Source organism: Aristolochia californica, unplaced genomic scaffold (genome assembly GCF_029961685.1).
Source record: "Aristolochia californica isolate CCGP_79_NKW_82.1479 unplaced genomic scaffold, dmAriCali1.0.hap1 SCAF_14, whole genome shotgun sequence".
NCBI classification, from domain to species: domain Eukaryota; kingdom Viridiplantae; phylum Streptophyta; class Magnoliopsida; order Piperales; family Aristolochiaceae; genus Aristolochia; species Aristolochia californica.
In genome coordinates this window covers 10,662,108-10,682,402 of record NW_027181815.1, presented here as the reverse complement: position 1 = coordinate 10,682,402, position 20,295 = coordinate 10,662,108, and the positions used below count along the sequence as shown (strand labels likewise).

At 40.8% G+C, this 20,295-nt stretch overlaps 2 pseudogenes; both read left to right on the top strand.

The window, feature by feature from the left end:
- The first annotated feature begins 2,885 nt into the window (after positions 1-2,885).
- Positions 2,886-3,695, top strand: LOC137949381 (uncharacterized protein At1g01500-like; annotated as a pseudogene).
- A 6,362-nt stretch (positions 3,696-10,057) lies between these two features.
- LOC137949380 (tryptamine hydroxycinnamoyltransferase 2-like) lies at positions 10,058-12,655 on the top strand (annotated as a pseudogene).
- The last annotated feature ends 7,640 nt before the right edge of the window (positions 12,656-20,295 follow it).

Below are 20,295 nucleotides of genomic sequence, written 5' to 3'. Positions count from 1 at the left end.
TGCAATCAAATGTAGGGTTTAAAAGAAGTTTAAACAATCCTTCATCTAAAATTCCATTTCCAATAAGAACATAGTCTTTATACAATTGAAGGGAATTTCCAAGGAAATTAAAAATGAATCCAAAAGGTGAAAATCTGGAATCTGAGATAAGGTTTCTAGAAAAAAGATGCGATATAGAATGTCCTTTCAAGGTCTAATACAAAGCCAGTATTTAAGACAAGTCTGTATGTTCCAACCGCTTCCACATGTGAACTCATCTTGTTTCCTGAATAGATGGAGCATTCACTTGGCGACAATTTTCGTTGGTTCAAAAAACCCTGCATGGTGTTGGCAACATGGATTGTAGTGCCAGAATCAATCCACCAAGTGTTATAAGAAGCATGAGTCATATTAGATTCAAAACACACTAAGGATATGAGATTACCTTTCTTTTCAGGCCAATGTTTTATATGTCATATCTTTTTGCAGTAGAAATATTTGGCACCACCCTTATATTCTTTATTAAGAGATGCTTTTTCCTTCCCTTTCTTAAAAGGTTTCTTGTCTCGAGTCGTCAAATGTGCACTTTCGATCCTCTCCTGATTCAGCCTCCCTTCCTCTTGTACACACATGGTCAAAAGTTCATTAAATGACCATTTATCGTTATGTGTGTTATAAGAGATTTTCAAGGGTGCATATGTAGACGGAAGCGAGTTAAGGATGAAGTGCACCAAAAATTATTTGAAAATCTCAATCTCCTTCGATTTCAGTCTTGCGGCTATATCCTGCATCTACATGATGTGCTCATACACACCCTTGGGGCCAGTAAATTTCATAGAACATATTTGGGTTATCAGGGTGCTGGCTAATGCCTTACCGGATGTCTCAAATTGTTAGTAAATAACTTAAAGATATTCCTTGGCTTTGATACATTTAGGAATGGATCCGTGAATACTCTTCTCAATATGAGATTTAATAAACATCAAACTTAATCGATTGGATCCCTCCCAAAGTTCAAATGATATTTTCTCAATTTGGGTATTGGATTCTGTGGGATTTGGAGGTTCATCCACTCGAAGTTCCAAGTCAAGATCCATGCACCCTATTAACAGGAGAATTTTCTCTTTCCACTCAATATAATTTTCTCCATTCAAGAGAATAATAGAAGAATCAAAGTTTGGGACATACAAAGTTTGTAGAACTACAAAATAGACAACAAGTTTACTAAACATGTAATGAAACCATCTTTTTTTGAATATTTACCCATGTAAATACTTCAAACAAATAAATCAGTGTGTCATTATAATATTTCCTATGGGCTTAGAATATAACACATGCGATTTAAGTCTCTTTATGATGGGACCCAAAAATTTATTTGTAAAGGAATATTCTAGGCCTATGAGCAACTAATTTTTTTTTTAAAGTATTTCTTTCCCATCCTGATTAATCACTTAAATATAACATTTACCATGTGGGGTTGAATTATTATATCTCCATGATTAATCATAATTTTTTTATGTCATTAACTTTATGTGACTAAACATAATGTCACTAGACTTTTTTCATAATTAAGAATGATGTGGCAATTACTTAATTATTCCAATGTATACCAAAATATGACATAAAAAATCATTGACTAAAATTGATGTCAATTATTAATTCCTTATATTTAGGTTAACTTAAAATATGAATAAAACCTAAATTAAATTTTTACAATTGAAAAATTGACAAAATATGCACTGTATACAACTATATATGCATGCACAATTATTTAATTCATATAAATTGATATTGCATAAAAACATATATACTAATTTTACTGTAATTTAAATATGTATTAAATGTGTATTCATGGATATTACATAAAGAGTAGTGAGCCTATTGGTCACTGGAGCTAGAAGTATGTCAAGTGTGCGGGTATGAATCCCCGCTAGTGCAAATTATTTTTGCGAACAGAGTCGGGTCGGCCGACTCTCTTCTACAAGTTGGAACGGGCGAGCCGAATCGACTCAACCCTTCCTCGTAGCGACACAACCTGTCCGAGTCGACTCAACCCATTCAACTCAACTCATTATTTAAATGAAACTTAACAATAAGTTTCATTTTTTTTATTTTTGCGCGCTGGAGGTCATCTTCAACCTCCAACCACGTGCAGAGGGGGCGCTTGATGGCTTCTACCGTCGCCCCCCCAACCCCCCGGCGGACGTTGGCCTCCCGTTGGACATCATTCACCATCGTTGGTGTCATTGGCACACCCCGCGTCAGCCAACGGTGCTCTTTCGCCGCAGAGGCCCGAGAGCACGACGGATGAAGGGAGTCATTTGTCGTCGCTCATAGCTGGCCTCCGTCACGGTCGCAATGCTGGATTATGAAGGCGATGCTGGCCAACGCACAGTGCCAATGAGAGACGCCGATCGACTTCATAGAGCTGGCGCTCGCAGACACCGAAGAGCGTACACAATGAGTGTCACTCTCCATAGAAATGATGCCATATCAGAGAGGGAAGCTTTGATACCAAATGTCAGACTTCATATCATGAACTTCTAAAAACATAAATAAAATTCATGAGCTCAAAACTTATCTCCTATCATGGCGTCAATTTCCAGCCCTTTACTAGACCAGTCCCATACTTAAGCTCCTCCTTACCGTCAAGGAGGAGAGGTTGTAATTGCTACTAGTTACAACCGATCACCATCCACTCAGGGAAACCACCCAATGAATGGATCAGTTAGGTGATCGGTTGTGGAACCGTCTAACAGAAGAAAGTCCATGGTATGAGTCAGTACCGCAAGTTTGACATTTAGCTTTTGACGACCTTCACGTCGTTTCTCTATCTCCCCGCTCTCATCGCCATTTCATCCTTCTGTGGGTTGATAACTTCTCCCAACAAGGACTATGCGGAATCGATGATGATCTGCCTCCGCAAGAAGAACCCTAATCTCAATTCTCCTCCTATTTATTACATCTTGAACGGGACCAGTCTTGCTTCACCCTCCGGGTGGTTAGAGTTTCAGATTTTTTATGTTCGTGCCTCGCCTTGTGTGATCGATGTCGTTCCTGGTCATCTCACCCTCTGTCATGTCCATCGTGAGATCGGTGTTGCTCTTGAGATTAATGGGTCGTGTGTCCCTGCGTCTGAGACAACTTCTTTCACCCTTCAACGGGACCGGCTTGATAAGGAGTCGTCCGAGGTCACCTATGTTAGCACCGATAGCGTGAGGGTTACCGGGCCTATGGAGCTCGAGTTAATTGAGAACCAGGACTTGATTCTCTACGACTCGCTCTAGAGAATGGACTTGCCCTGGAGCAATGGGGTTGAAGGCCACAAGCTGGAGAACGATGCTAAGACTGGGTGGAGTAGGGATTGCTACACTGCAGTGATGATTTCAAATGGCGGTTTTGCCTTCTTTCAGCCAAAGGATGGTATCTCGTCCCAGTCGATAGAGGTTTACGTGGCTGGATGTTGTTCGGGGTGCCCTTTGATTTTGACTAAGACGATTCATCTTAGTTCGATAAAGAAGCCAGTGAGATCGTGGATGCTTGATTCCATACCTAAGGATGAGGAGACAAAAACAGAGGAAGAAGAAGAGACGAAGGAGATTCTGAGTAGAGGGACAAGCTTGTCATACTCATTCAAAGATGTTGGCCATTTGTTCTCCATCCCCTCGTCTCCCTCCGCTTCCTCACTACCAGCCCTCCCTCAAAATATTCGTTGACAATGGATTTTTCAATTAGTATCTATCTTTTTTTTTTTCTCTTTTCCGGAAATTTCCGTTCTTTCTCCCTGCGTCGTGATTCCTACTATGGACCCGACATCAGATGTCGTTCGAATGACAAAAGAGGAGGGCAGAGACAAGCTGCTAGAAGTACTTCCTCATAGTAGATTCCTTCATGGGTCCACGCCGACAAACCTCGGACAAGTCTAGAAAATTCCATAACGAGGTATATCTTGGTCTTGCTGGCCATGACCTTGTAAAGGCGGATGATGTTGGGGTGATTCATCCTGTGCATGACGGAGACCTCTTTGAGGATTCGAGGAACCATGGTCTGATCCAAGCTCTTCTTGTCGATGACCTTACGACAAACCTGGACCCATCGGCGACGAACTTAGCGTCACCTGAGAGATTGACAATGCTATGGCACTCTCGCCCTGCGACCTAGAGATTGATGGCGAAGATAAAGGAATTGAGGGATTTTCCAAGCGCTTGCGAACTTTTGAGCGTGCAGGTGATGCAATTATCAAGACAACAAGCTCTTCTTATCGATGACCTTGACAAAAACCCTGATCCATCGGTGACGAACTTAGAGTCAACTGAGAGATTGACGGCACTATGGCACTCTCAACCCACGATTTGGAGGTTGATGGTTAAAATAAAGGACTTCAGCGATTTTCCAAGTGCCTGCGACTTTTTGATCGGGCAGGCGATGCAATTATCGGGACAGGCGAGGATGTTATCGACCTTGGTGGGCGAATGGAGCCAATTGACACCAGCAGGTTGGAGAAGCCAGTCACTGGAAGGGACCTTCTATTTCTTTGTGAAGAAGTGTTTACTACGAAGGTGGAAGAGATCGCCCAACCGTTAGAACCCGTATGGAGGTCGATGTGCCTCAAGGATCCGCCACCGATGGCTTCCCACCACCAGTCCTTGGTTGTGTCGGAGGAGCTTCTCTCCTGGATGAAACTACACCTAGATGAAAGGAAAAGCCTGGCGCGAAGGTTTCTCAACCTTGCCTAGCCTCAACGTTTGGACGCTGTGAAACAGAGAGAACTGGAAAACTATAACAGAGATTCCAAGAATGATTTTCCGACGATGTATTCTTCCCCGTTTAGGAGGCAATTTATAATACATTACATACTGATTTTAGGATCAATTTAGATCCTAAAATCAAGGAATGAATTACAGGATCAAGGAAACAATCCGTTTCCTACAATCACGGTAATCAGTTTACAACCAGCTCATTACAGGCTTGCAAACACTCCCCCTCAAGTTGGTGCATAGATATTGGTCACGCCCAACTTGTCAATTATACCATGAAATGCCTTCCCTGATACTGCCTTCGTGAGCATATCAGCCAGCTGACTCTCAGATTGAATGAAGGGGAATTGTATGATTTTTGTATCGAGGTTCTCCTTGATGAAATGACGATCAACTTCAACATGTTTAGTGTAATCATGTTGAACCAGATTCTGTACAATGGCGATAGCTGCCTTGTTATCATAGTGGAGATTCATCGGTTTGGCGTATTAAATCCCTAAGTCCCTTAGTATATTCTTTATCCATAACAACTCGCATACATCATGAGCCATGCCTCGAAATTCAGCTTCAGCACTTGATCTTGATACTACCTTCTGTTTTTTGCTTTTCCAAGTGACCAGATTCCCTTCTACAAAAGTAAAGTAACCCGACGTGGATCTTCTGGTTGTCTGATCACCTGCCCAATCAGAATTTGTATATCCTTCAATATTAGAGATACCATTTTTTGAGAATAACAAACCTTTTCCTGGAGGACTCTTTAAGTATCTCAAAATCCGATAGACTGCTTCCATATGTTCTTCACTTGGTGCATGCATGAACTGACTCACAACGTTTACTGCATATTCTACATCGGGCCTTGTGTGTGATAGGTAGATTAATCTTCCTACTAATCGCTGATAACGCCCTTTATCTGCTGGGATTTGATCTAGAAGAATTTCGAGTTTATGATGCATTTCCATGGGCGTCTCTATTGGTTTACAGTCAAGCATTCCGGTTTCGGCTAGAAGATCCAAAACATATTTCGCTGTGAAAGGAAGACTCCATGTTTCGATCTTGCAACCTCAATTCCCAAAAATTATATAAGTTGTCCGAGATCCTTCATTTCGAATTTAGTGGCTAAATACTCCTGTAATGCTTGCATTTCACCTGGGTCATCTCCTGTTACGACCTTATCATCAACATATACAATTAAAGTTGTTACCTTTCCTTCTTTGTGTTTTATAAACAAAGTATGATCTGAATTACTTTGTTTATAACCAAACTCCTTCATTGTAGTCGAGAATCTCTCAAACCATGCACTAGGTGACTATTTCAGCCCATACAACGACTTCTTCAATTTACAGACTTCACCTTGACACAAAGAACTACTTTTTACGCCGAGTGGTATCTCCATGTAGACTTCTTCTTTTAAGTCTCCATTGAGGAAGACATTTTTAACATCAAATTGTTGCAGAGGCCAGTCTCGATTTGCTGCTACAGATATAAGAATGCGAAATGTATTGATCTTAACTACTGGTGCAAAAGTATCCTGATAGTCTATCCCATACATTTGCGTATATCCCTTTGCAACTAGCCGAACTTTATATTTGTCAATACTTCCATCCGGTTTGTGTTTCAATGTGAACACCCATCGACATCCAATTGTTTTTACTCCTTTAGGTTGGGGAACAAGTTCCCAAGTGGCATGTTTTTGTAGAGCCTCCATCTCTTCGTTCATCGCTTTTTTCCATTTTGGATCAGCTAATGCATCCTGCACATTACTAGGAATAGAAACCCTGGATAATTGATTAACAGTAAATGCATATGATTTAGTCAACCTATGGGAGGACAAATAGTTATTGATTGAGTATTTGGTCTTGGCTTCAAGATCAGATTCATACTATTTTTTTGGAACTCCCCTATTCAATCTTTGTGGATATCTAGGGGGTATGTTTTCTATAGGAAGACATGTTTCGTTAGAAAACACAGGATTCATATTTACTTGCGGAGGAACATTCCGGGTTGATTCTTCAGTTGTTGGTGCAGACGGGGGCAACTTTGGGGGTTCTTCAGGAGAAATGACTGAATCACAATCTTGTTGCATATCATGACACTTGAAAAATTCATTCACCGCTTCTAACTCAATAAACTCAGCACCTCCGTTAGTTTCTTGTGGAACATTCTCTTCATTTGAACTCTCCCCCTGAAGAGATGTCCAAGAAACTCCCCCTAAATAATAAGGTACTGATTCATGGAAGGAGACATCTAGAGTTACATGGAGCTTGTTGGTGTGTGGATCATAATACCGATATCCTTTTTGAAATTCAGAATAGCAAACAAATACACTTCGCTTGGCACATGGATCAAGTCAAGTTTATTTCTCAAGATCTTTGGGATATGAACATCAGCGGTACACCCAAAAATTCGGGGTACAAGATTTGGAAGATGGGGAATTGAAATCAGGGATTGCAGCTTGTGTAGAGGATTTTGAAAATCAAGTACTCTAGAAGGTGTTCGATTGATGAGGTAAGCAGCAGATGTGACAGCTTCGCCCCAATAAAATTGAAGCATGTTCATGCCAAAGAGAGAGGCACCCACTACTTCCAAAAGTTGTCTATTCTTTCTTTCTGCCAATCCATTCTATTGGGGAGTATAGTTGCAAGAGGTCTGATGAAGAATTCCATGAGTGGTCAGAAATTTTTTGAGAGAAGCATTAACAAACTCAATACCATTGTCAGATTGCAAAACACGAATCTGCTTTTGGTATTGAGTATGTATCATTGTATGAAATTTCTGAAATGCTAGACACACATCACTCTTTTGTATAAACAGAGAAAACCAAGTCATTCTAGTGCATTCATCAATAAATGTCACAAAGTAACGAGCTCTAGAAATAGAGGAAACCTTGGCTAGACCCCAAACATCAGAATGAATAACCTCAAAAGGTTCGAAACTTTTATTCAGACTCGGCAAAATAAGCAATACGGTGGCTCTTAGCCAATTCACATGTGTCACAATGAAAATGCACATCATTCAAACCTGAAAAAATTTGAGGAGGCAATTTCTTAAGATAACTAAAGGACAGGTGGCCTAATCGTCGGTGCCATAACCATATAGTGTTTGAGCATTATCTTCACTGCTAGCTTGATTTGTTTGACTGATTTTCGACCCCCCATTCTCTGTCAACTCCAAATAGTAGAGTTTGCCCCGTCTAACACCATAACCAAGAATCTTCCGGGTTAGAATGTCCTGATAGACACAAAATGAGGGCCAAAAAGTTACAGTACAAGCAAGAGTGGAAGTAATTTGGCTAACAGACAAAAGATTATATTCAAGAGAGGGAACCACATGGACAGTGTCTAATGTAAGATTATTGGATAATATAACATATCCTTCCCCATTAATAGGAGAGGTACTACCATTGGCTGTTGAAATAACAGATTGTGGAGAAGGTCGGATAGATTGTAATTGACTGGGATCCCTTGTCATGTGATCGGATGCACCTGTACCAATAATCCAAGGTCTATTCTTAGAATGTACAGAGAATACTAATGCATTATCGAGAATACCTGGATGAGCAACATTTGCCGTAGGTAGCTCCTGATTATCTTCCATGGATGTCACCATAGCTTTCCTAGCAATCTTTTTACGGGTTTTTTTTTTAGAAATCCCACCACTCCGGATAGCCAATAATCTCATAACACCGTTGTTGTGAATGTCCTTTTTCTCTGCAGTGAGTACATACACGGTTGTTATCGTTGTCAGAGTATTGAGAGTTCCGATTGCTTGATGATCCTTGTCGGTTTTGGTTGACCAACATCGCCGAGTTCTCTGAGACTGGACGATGGCTCCCCATTGTCTGTCTTTGTTGATATTCACGTATGACATATGCATATGTACTCTCCAAATCAAGTTTGGGATCTTTTTGCAAAATTTCTCCACGAACTTTATCTAACTCGAAGTCAAGCCCACTGAGAAAAATATGAATCCGAAGCCTAGCCATTGCAGAGTGCAACTGGATTAGCCCTTCGACTATTCCTTCCTGAGATATAGTTCTATGATCAATCTCCTAGAAAATAGCAACCAGTTCATTGTAGTACGTGGATAACGGTCTTCCATTTTGTTTGGTAGAAAAAGATCTCTGGTTCAGCTCAAATATACAAGTTTCATCTGATCCATCATGGAACGTTTTTTATATTGCTTTCCATATCTCCTTGGTAGTGGAGAGGCGAATAAATCGCTGCATGAGCAATGGACTCATGGAGTCAATAAGCCAACTTTTGACTCTTTGATTTTCAGTAATCCATGCTCCAAGATTGGCATTGCCAGATGCTGTGTTTTTTGTTTCGCCGGTGAGGTATCCAGCTTTGTTGCGTCTGCCAATTCGCATCTCCCTGAGTTGGGACTATAATGAATAATTGGTCTCATCGAGGATAATTCCAGTTGGAAATGCAGAATTGTCTTGGTGGACTATAATCTGTGGTGATGGGATAAGTTTGGTGGATGCGTTTGTAGTGGTGGCCATCGATCTGGAATTTTGGTCTGGTCTTGTCTAATCCGGTCCGGTTCGGTTCAGTTAGATTTGATCCGGTTCGGTACAATTTGGTCTGGTTCAATTCTAGTCCGGTCTAGTTCAGTTGACCCACCGATCTGGGTCGGTTCGGTCGGTAGAAAAAAAAAGGAATAGTAGTTCCTAAGTTTAAAAAAAAATACCTTTCTTCTTCGGCAGCGGCAACGGAGCTTCGGCTTCCTTCGGCAACGACGGTGGTCGGCAACGACAACGGGGTGGTGGTGCTAGTGTCGGCGCTCGTCTGCGATCGTCGGCACTCGTTGGTGACGTGATTTCGGCTACAGGACCGTCGTCAAAGAACTCTGTTCTCTTTCGGCAAGTCGGCTTCCCTCGACGATAGCGGTGATCGGCGGCAATAACGAGCAGGTGGTAAGGTCGTCGGCGGTCGTCTTTGGTCTTCTGTGATCGTCGTCGGTCGTCGGCAATGTTCTTTTGGCTACGGGACAGCCGAAATACGGAGTTGCAGAAAAAACAGAGTTCTGCAATTCCACGACGATTTTTTTTCGGGCTTCCTCCTTCGGCAACTATGGGAGCAGTTAGCTTTGACTTTTGGCGACGGAAAAGAGAGGATAATTCTCCTGCTCTGATACCATGTGAAACAGAGAGAACTGAAAAACAATAACAAAGATTCAAAGAATGATTTTTCGATAATGTATTCTTCTTCGTTTAGGAAGCAATTTATAATACATTACATACTGATTTAGGATCAATTTAGATCCTAAAATCAAGGAATAAATTATAGGATCAAGGAAACAATCCGTTTCCTACAATCATGTTAATCAGTTTACAACTAACTCATTATAGGCTTGCAAATAGACACGGTGCCGACGAATGCTCTACAGAAGATGGGTTTGGAGGAGAGAGGCTTCTTGCAGCGGCTGCTACAGAGGAGGGCCCTGTTCCAGTTGGCAACACTCGCGGAGCTGCTCGGGCTGCCATCAACGAGATGCTAGAGGGAGCACCTTGCAACGTCCTCCCTAAGTCGACCTCTGGTGACCTTGGAGAAGAGCTCGCCACCTCGAATGAACTCCATGGTGAGGTAGATCTTGGACTTGTTGGCCATCACCTCGTGAAGCTTGACAATGTTTTGGTGGTTTACTATCTTCCTCACTGAGATCTCTTGCTTCACCTGGTCCATCATGCCGACTTTGATCACTTTCTCTTTAGTCACAACTTTCATGGCAACGCTCGTGCTTGTTACCAGGTTTTGGGCATGGTAAACGTCGGCAAATGTACCATGGCCCAAGAGTCGGCGAAGCTCATACTTACAGTGAAGCACGTTCGGTGTCTCTTGCTTCTTTGTAGAATCCATCGTCAATGATTGTTTTGAGGGAGGGGTGGTAGTGAGAAAGAGGAGGGAGACAAGGGTATGGAGAAGCGTGTGAAGAGCAAGTGGCTGACATCTTTGAACGAGTATGACAAGCTTGCCATAAGGATGAACACTCCTAGCGTTGCTTGAAATTTGATGGAAGCGAGTTGTCTTTGTGGGCTGACACTTGGACCACTTTAAATAAAAGTTCAGCAAGGCTTTTATCAAATGCAATTTGACTTGGACCAGACCAGACCAGACAAGATTCGACCTAAACTAGATTCTGACCAGAGTCAACTTGAACCATACCAGATCAGACCAGACTCGACCTGGACCAAATGTGGATTGGACTCTAGTTGGACCAGACTTGGACCTATCCCACGTTGTCGAGATGTATTTCTCAGGCAAAGACAAGCTGGGGTATTTGAAAGGCGATCTCCTTTCTCTTGGTCGAGTTGACCACGAGAATGACCAAAGCTTTGAGCAAAGCTTCAGTCGCAACCCAGATCATCGACATTACTACTACGTATGTTGATGGCATTGACACCTCCAAGGTGTATGATCTTTTGTGACGTGTGACACCGGTGACTATCTTGAAATATTTTAGAATAATCTCGAGGGCGTCTGGTATGAAATAGACTTCCACTAACTGCACCCGATGGAACGCTGAAGAAGAGCAGATATATGGTCTAGGCCATATCTAACCATGGAGAAAAACCTTTGAAACCAAAATAATTCTATTCCCATTTTTTAAATCTGAAGACCAGTTGGCTGACATACTTACCAGAGCAGTATGCGGCAAGAATATCTACAACTCACTTGGCAAGTTGGGCATCACCAACTTGAGGGGGACTGTTGGATGCCCACACAAACTCTATAATTCCACTTACAATCTTCCACCAGGCTGCCATTGATCTCCATGTTAATGTTCTCTATGCCTTCCGCTGACCCATGCCATCCAATGAAGCGACGGTGCAAGGTCTCGCTTAAGTTCTGAATTACTATCCTCACCTGGCAAGGACATCATTGCATACTTCTCAACGGTGCTGGAATTCGCCTTGTGGACACCAGAATTGGGACAACTTTGGCTGAGAGATTCCCCTTTGAGCCATCATACAAGCTAACTAACTTGCACCCTCCCACTGAAGGAGTAGAGGAGCTACTTCAAATACAACTTAGCCGTTACATTTGTAGTGGGTTGGTGATCGGCCACACGGTGCATCACCGAGTCGCAGATGGCCAATCCTTGAGTTGTTTCTTCTCTGCATGGGTGAGGTTAGTTCGAGGCCTAGATGCCGAGGTTCTTCCCAATCATAACCGCGTTGCTGTTTCAATCCCCATAAATCCCCCCAACTGCGAATTTAACCACCGGGTCATTGAGTTTAAGGAACAACACAAGGCCTCAAATGATCCCTCATCACCCTCCATCGTGAACCTCGTTGTTCACTACTCCGCCGAGTTTGTTGTGCAGCTCAAGAAACACGTTTGTGAAGGTGGATCACGTTACAACACTTTCGAGTGTCTCCTCAAAGATGTATGGAAGAAGATGATCCTTGCTCAGAGACTCGCGACGAGATGACTCAAGTGAGGGTGGCAGTCAATGGCCGAGCCAGGATGAAACCGGCGGTGCCCTTGGAGTATTATGGCAACTTGTTGTTACTGGCCTATCCTAGACTGAGAGTGAAGAACCAGGCGAACAAAAGCTACTAATTCGTGGCCAAGATGATCCATGACATGACGATTCGGATAGATAAAACATATTTCCAGTCGTTCATCGACTTTGGATAGTTGACGAAGGGGGACGAGGCTGGTGGAATCTGCAAGACGACAGGAAATATGTTGTGCCTAGATCTTGAAGTTGATAGTTGGTTGAGGTTCAAGTTGCATGAGCTTGACTTTGGTGGCGGTGGTCCTTGTGCGTTCCTTCCATTGGAGCTACTAGTGGAAGGCCTGACATTATTTGTGCCTTCGTGCAAAGAGAAGGGTTCCTTAGATGTTTTCGTTGCTCTTTCTGATAATCATGTGGACTCTTTCATACAACTCGCTCATTCCATGGGTTGAGCCGATATATTCCGAATCATTTATGTAGTTTGTATTTGAGGCTTCATTTTATGTATTCATAATTTATGGTTATGGCATAATTTTACTAAAATATTTATAATAATTCTATTGAGTAACTGTTGAGGAGGATAGCACTTCAAGAAGACATACTACTTGTTGTATCAACTCTAAAATGAATTGGTCGAACTCCAAATCCTTGATTTGCATCTTGTATTGGAATTTTGAGGGTGATATGCATCTTCCTCACTAAAGAAGTTTAGATAGAGTTAAGTTGTTAGTAGTTTGTGTAAACGTAATGTTGAAGAAGGTATATCAAGGAGTCTAAGATGAGCCTCATGTAAAGCATATTTGACTAGTTTCATTGAGTTTAAGGTGAATTCTATGCAAGACAAGTCTCACAAGAGAAGCTGTTGAAATGTATAGCTGTATAGCGTGAACGGAGAAAACTGTATAGCGTGATTGTTTCCTCCGATCCCGTGATTATATTCTTGATTCTATTCCTTGATTTTAGGATCTAAATTGATCCTAAAATCAACTTGTAATGTATTATAAATACCTCCTAAACGGAGAAGAATAAACTCATCGGAAAACCATTCGTTCAATCTCTGTTATTATTTTTTCGGTTCTCTATTTCACATGGTATCAGAGCAGGAGAATTTTCCTCTCTTTTCAATCGCAGAAAGTCGGAGCTAAGTGCTCCTGTAATCGCCGAAGGAGGAAGCCGAAGGAAGAAAAAATCCGTCGGAGTTGCAGAACTCTGTTTTTTCTGCAACTCCATATTCCGGCTGTCCCGACGCCAGAAGAACGTCGCCGACGCCGACGACGGCACCACCACACTGTTACGTCTGAAGCCGACGCTCCGCTGCCGTTGCCAAAGACGAAGGCTGCCGTTGCCGACGACGAAGACTGCCGTTGCCGAAGACGAAGCGTTTTACGTAGTCGGAATCATGTCGCCGACGAGTTCCGATGATCACCGACGAGCGCCGACGACGGCATCACCACCTTTTTTCCGACTGAAGCTGACGCTCCGCTGCCGTTGCCGAAGACGAAGACCGCCGTTGCCGAAGACGACGGTATTTTTTTAACTTAGGTATTGTTGATTTATTTTTCCTGTCGACCCAGACCGGCGGGTCGACCAAATTGGACCGAACCGGTCTAAACTCGAACCAGATCGGACCAGCACTGGAGCGGACCAGAATTGAATCCGCCCAGATCGTACCGTACCTGACCAGATCGAACCGGACTTGACTGAACCGAACCGGACCGGATTAAAAAAAAAAATCAGATCGATGGCCACCCTACAGGCGCATCTACCGACCTTATCCCATCACCACAGATTATAGTCCACCAAGATAATTCTACGTTTCCAACTGGAATTATCCTCGATGAGACCAATTATTCATTATGGTCCCAACTCATGGAGATGCGAATTGGTGCACGCAACAAAGCTGGATACCTCACCGGCGAAACAAAAAAATCAGCATCTGGTGATGCTAATCTTGGAGCATGGATTACTGAAAATCAAAGAGTTAAAAGTTGGCTTATTGACTCCATGAGTCCATTGCTCATGCAGCGATTTATTCGCCTCTCCACTGCCAAGGAGATATGGGAAGCAGTATCAAAAACATTCTATGATGGATCCGATGAAACTTGTATATTTGAGCTGAACCAGAGATCTTTTTCTACCAAACAAAATGGTAGACCGTTATCCACATACTACAATGAACTGGTTGCTATTTTTCAAGAGATTGATCATAGAACTATATCTCAAGAAGGAACAGTCGAAGGACTAATCCAGTTACACTTTGCAATGGCTAGGCTTCGGGTTCATATTTTTCTCAGTGGGCTTGACTCCGAATTTGATCAAGTTCGTGGAGAAATTTTACGAAAAGATCCCAAACTTGATTTGGAAAGTACATATGCCTATGTCAGACGCGAATATCAACAGAGACAGACAATGGGGAGCTATCGCCCAGTCTTCAAGAACTCGGCGATGTTGGTCAACCAAAGCCGACAAGGATCATCAAACAGTCGGAACCCTCAATCCTCTGGCAAAGGTAACAATCGTGTATGTATTCACTGCGGGAAAAAAAGACATTCACAACACCGGTGTTATGAGATTATTGGCTATCCGGAGTGGTGGGATTTCTCAAAAAATCCCCGTAACAAGACTGCTGGGAAAGCTATGGCGACATCCATGGAAGAGAATCAGGAGCTACCTACTGCAAATGTTGCCTATCCAGGTATTCTCGATAATGCATTAGTATTTTCTATACATTCTAAGAATAGACCTTGGATTATTGATACAGGTGCATCCGATCACATGACAAGGGATCCCAGTCAGTTACAATCCATCCTACCTTCTCCACAATCTGTTATTTCAACAGCCAATGGTAGTACCTCTCCTATTACTGGGGAAGGATCTGTTATCTTATCCAATAATCTGACATTAGATACTGTCCTTGCGGTTCCCTCTCTTGAATATAACCTTTTGTCTGTTAGCCAAATTACTTCCACTCTTGCTTGTACTGTAACTTTTTGGCCCTCATTTTGTGTCTTTCAGCACATTCTAACCCGAAAGATTCTTGGTTATGGTGTTAGACGGGGCAAACTCTACTATTTGGAGTTGACAGAAAACGGGGGATCGAAAATCAGTCAGACAAATCAAGCTAGCAGTGAAGATAATGCTCAAACAACTGTATGGTTATGGCACCGACGATTAGGCCACCTTTCCTTTGGTTATCTTAAGAAATTGCAACCTCAACTTTTTTCAGGTTTGACTGATGTGCATTTTCATTGTGACACATGTGAATTGGCTAAAAGCCACCGTATTGCTTATTTCCCGAGTTTGAATAAAAGTTTCGAACCTTTTGCGGTTATTCATTATGATGTTTGGGGTCCAGCCAAGATTCCCTCTATTTCTAGAGCTCGTTACTTTGTGACATTTATTGATGAATGCACTAGAATGACTTGGGTATCTCTGCTTATCCACAAAAGTGATGTGAGTCTAGCATTTCAGAAATTCCATACCATGATACATACTCAATACCAAAAGCAGATTCCTGTTTTGCAATCTGACAATGGTACTGAGTTTGTTAATGCTTCTCTCGAAACTTTTCTGACCACTCATGGAATTCGTCACCAGACTTCTTGCACCTATACTCCCCAACAGAATGGATTGGTAAAAAGAAAGAATAGACAACTTTTGGAAGTAGTATGTGCCTCTCTCTTTGGCATGAACATGCCTCGATTTTATTGGGGTGAAGCTATCACATCTGCTGCCTACCTCATCAATCGAACACCTTCTAAAGTACTGGATTTTCAAACTCCTCTACATAAGCTACAATCCCTGATTTCAATTCCCCATCTTCCAAATCTTGAACCCCGAATTTTTGGGTGTACCGCTTATGTTCATATCCCAAAGATCTTGCGAAATAAACTTGATCCATGTGCCAAGCGATGTGTATTTGTTGGCTACTCTGATCTTCAAAAAGGATATCGGTGTTATGATCCACACACCAACAAGCTCCATGTGACTTTAGATGTCTCATTCCATGAATCAGTCCCTTATTATTCAGGGGGAGTTTCTTGGACATCTCTTCAAGGGAGAGTTTAAATGAAGAGAATGTTCCACATGAAGCTAACGGAGATGTTGAAAGAGGTGCCGAATTTATTGAGTTAGAAGCGGTGAATGAATTTTTTAAGTGTCATGATATGCAACAAGACTGTGATTCAGTAATTTCACCTGAAGAACCCCCAGAGTTGCCCCCGTCTGCACCAACAACTGAAGAATCAACCCAGAATGTTCCTCCTCAGGTAAATACGAATCCTGTGTTTGATGAGTCTACTGAAACATGTCTTCCTACAGAAAACATAACCTCTAGATATCCACAAAGATTGAATAGGGGAGTTCCAAAAAAACAGTATGAACCTGATCTTGAAGCAAAGACCAAATACTCAATCAATAACTATGTGTCCTCCCATAGGTTGACTAAATCATATGCATTTACTGTTGATCAATTATCCAAGGTTTCTATTCCTAGTAATGTGCGGGATGCATTAGCTGATCCAAAATGGAAAAAAGTGATGAACGAAGAGATGGAGGCTCTACAAAAAAATGCCACTTGGGAACTTGTTCCCCAACCTAAAGGAGTAAAAACAATTGGATGTCGATGGGTGTTCACATTGAAACTCAAACCGGATGGAAGCATTGACAGATATAAAGCTCGGCTAGTTACAAAAGGATATACGCAAAGGTTTGGGATAGACTATCAGGATACTTTTGCACCAGTAGCTAAGATCAATACAATTCGTATTCTTATATCTATAGCAGCAAATCGAGACTGGCCTCTGCAACAATTTGACGTTAAAAATGCCTTCCTCAATGGAGACTTAGAAAAAGAAGTCTACATGGAACTACCACTAGGTGTAAAAAGTGGTTCTTTGTCTCAAGGTAAAGTTTGTAAATTGAAGAAGTCATTGTATGGGCTGAAACAGTCACCTAGAGCATGGTTTGGGAGATTCTCGACTACAATGAAGGAGTTTGGTTATAAACAAAGTAACTTAGATCATACTTTGTTTATAAAACACAAAGAAGGAAAGGTAACAACATTAATTGTATATGTTGATGATATGGTCGTGACAGGAGATGACCCAGGTGAAATGCAAGCTTTACAGGAGTATCTAGCTACTAAATTTGAAATGAAGGATCTCGGACAACTTAAATATTTTTTGGGGATTGAAGTTGCAAGATCGAAACATGGAGTCTTCTTTTCACAGCGAAAATATGTGTTGGATCTTCTAGCTGAAACCGGAATGCTTGACTGTAAACCAATGGAGACGCCGATGGAAATGCATCATAAACTCGGAATTCTTCCAGATCAAATTCCAGCAGACAAAGGGCGTTATCAGCGATTAGTTGGAAGATTAATCTACCTATCCCACACAAGGCCCGATGTAGCATATGCAGTAAGCGTTGTGAGCCAGTTCATGCATGCACCAAGTGAAGAACATATGGAAGCAGTCTATCGGATCTTGAGATACTTAAAGAGTGCTCCAGGAAAAGGTTTGTTATTCTCAAAAAATGGTATCTCTAGTATTGAAGGGTATACAGACTCTGATTGGGCAGGTGATCAGACAACCAGAAGATCCACATCGGGTTACTTTACTTTTGTGGAAGGGAATCTTGTCACTTGGAGAAGCAAAAAACAGAAGGTAGTATCAAGATCAAGTGCTGAAGCTGAATTTCGAGGTATGGCTCATGGTGTATGCGAGTTGTTATGGATACGGAATATACTGAGAGACCTAGGGATTGAATACGACAAACCTATGAATCTTCACTGTGATAACAAGGCAACTATCGCAATTGCACAAAATCCAGTTCAACATGATCGCACTAAACATGTTGAAGTTGATCGTCATTTCATCAAAGAGAATCTCGATGCAAAGATTATACAATTCCCCTTCATTCAATTTACGAGTCAGATGGTGGATATGCTCACGAAGACAGTATCAGGGAAAACATTTCATGGTATAATTGACAAGTTGGGTTTGACTGATATCTATGCACCAACTTGAGGGGGAGTGTTGAAATGTATAGCTGTATAGCGTGATCGGAGGAAACTGTATAGCGTGATTGTTTCCTCCGATCCCGTGATTATATTCTTGATTTTATTCCTTGATTTTAGGATCTAAATTGATCCTAAAATCAACTTGTAATGTATTATAAATACCTCCTAAACGGAGAAGAATAAACTCATCGGAAAACCATTCGTTCAATCTCTGTAATTATTTTTTTGGTTCTCTGTTTCACAGAAGCATTCACAAAGAAAAAATGTTGGAAGCACAACAACGAAAATTTTGCAGGCAGAAGTTCAAATTTCTCTTTAAGAACCCTTTGCAAGCAAAATTTTGCTGGCCAATTTCCGCTGGTAGAGGGTTCTTCTAGTGAATTTCAATTTTCTTTGGCATACATCGTTCCCACTGAAAATCCAAATTTTCAGGAAAATATCTTTGCCAACAAAAAATAGAAAAAAAATTTAAATTATTTTTTCATGCAGTCAGTGTGAAATTTTTTCTGTGGCAGAATTTTTGCTAAAATATCTACCAATGAATTAAAATTCTCTGGTAGAATTTTCCTTTAGCGAATTTTAATTTCACTGGAGAATTTTTTGCAGTAATTTCTACCAAAAAAATTAAAACTTGCTCGCAAAATTAAAAGAATTTGGCAAAATTTTATTTTTTATTTATTCCTTGTTTAATGATTCATAAAATAAAAAAGTTATATATAAGCAAATAACTATGCTATTAAATCACAAACCTATTAAAAATATTTAAAATCTATTGGCTGTTAAATCTAAGTATGCATTTGGTGAAAGAATCACTATTCAAACTTATTTACAAAAAAAATTTTAAATAAAAAATTTACGATAGTAATACAAAAGTAAAGTCCATATGCAGGAGGATAATTTAGTGGTTGTTGGCTCTATGTTTATGTTGGATGATGGGTCCAAGGCCACATGTCCAAGCATGTAGAAGATGGGCATAAGCCGATAGCCCAAGAGAAGGCCCACATACCCACACGGTGGTGACATGATGGTAATAAAGAGTCATCTCATAAAGACGGCACTGATGTAATTATTTTATGATTTATGTCTCTTATTCACTTCTACTTGATTGAAGAGTATTCTAAATCAGCAACCATCAAACATTAGAAAAGTTTCGTGCAGTAGTAGAAACCTTCAATTTTTTAGCCATTTTATGGTATCAAGAATGAGATTTTATTTGGAGAATTATATATCAAAAGAAATATCTGTCAGTCTATTTTCTTACCTATTCAACCAGTTCTCTGTTGAAAGATAGGCCCAAGCCCACATGACCAAGGAAGACCCACATATTTAAGAGTATTATAAGATGAGTATTACACGACCAAGGAAGACCCACAAGATGGGCCCAATCACATAAGTTGGAAGATCAAGAAGGACTCACAAAGGCATCTTTATCTTATGGTCACATCCTAGAAGAGTTCTAGTTTGAGTTATGTTTGTCTTTTATCTATATTGAGTTATTTAATTATGCTAGGACTTATCTTTAAGTGTTAGAGTTTGGGTGTAATTGGGACAAATGTAGTTTTATGGTAATTGGACTCTATTACCTTCCTCTATTATAAATAGAGGTTCATGTACTCTGATTATATTAAGTTAATGAAGTCAATGAAGAATTTATTTTTCCCATAAATTCAACATGGTATCAGAGCAGGTTCTGTGAGTTGACTTGGTCAACCCACAAAGATAATGCGATCCTTTTCTCTAAACCTTAAACCCTAAGTCTAGGTTCGTAGTTATTTTTTTTAGTCTCTACACCTGTAGTTTACTTCGCCTTTTTCACCTCTATACTGAGATTTTCATATTGCAAATTATATATTGATAGAAATATATTTGAGTTTACTTTCTAAGAAAAAACTATTTTTTCCAATCGAAGTTATATACAAAGAGAAATCGATATTTTACTAAGCAAAGATCAGATTGCAAAAGAGGTTTGAGCAGCAACAGAAAGCTTCATCTTCTGAAGTATTTTATACTATAAAGAATGAGACTTTATTATATATATATATATATATATATAAAGAAATATCTGTAAGT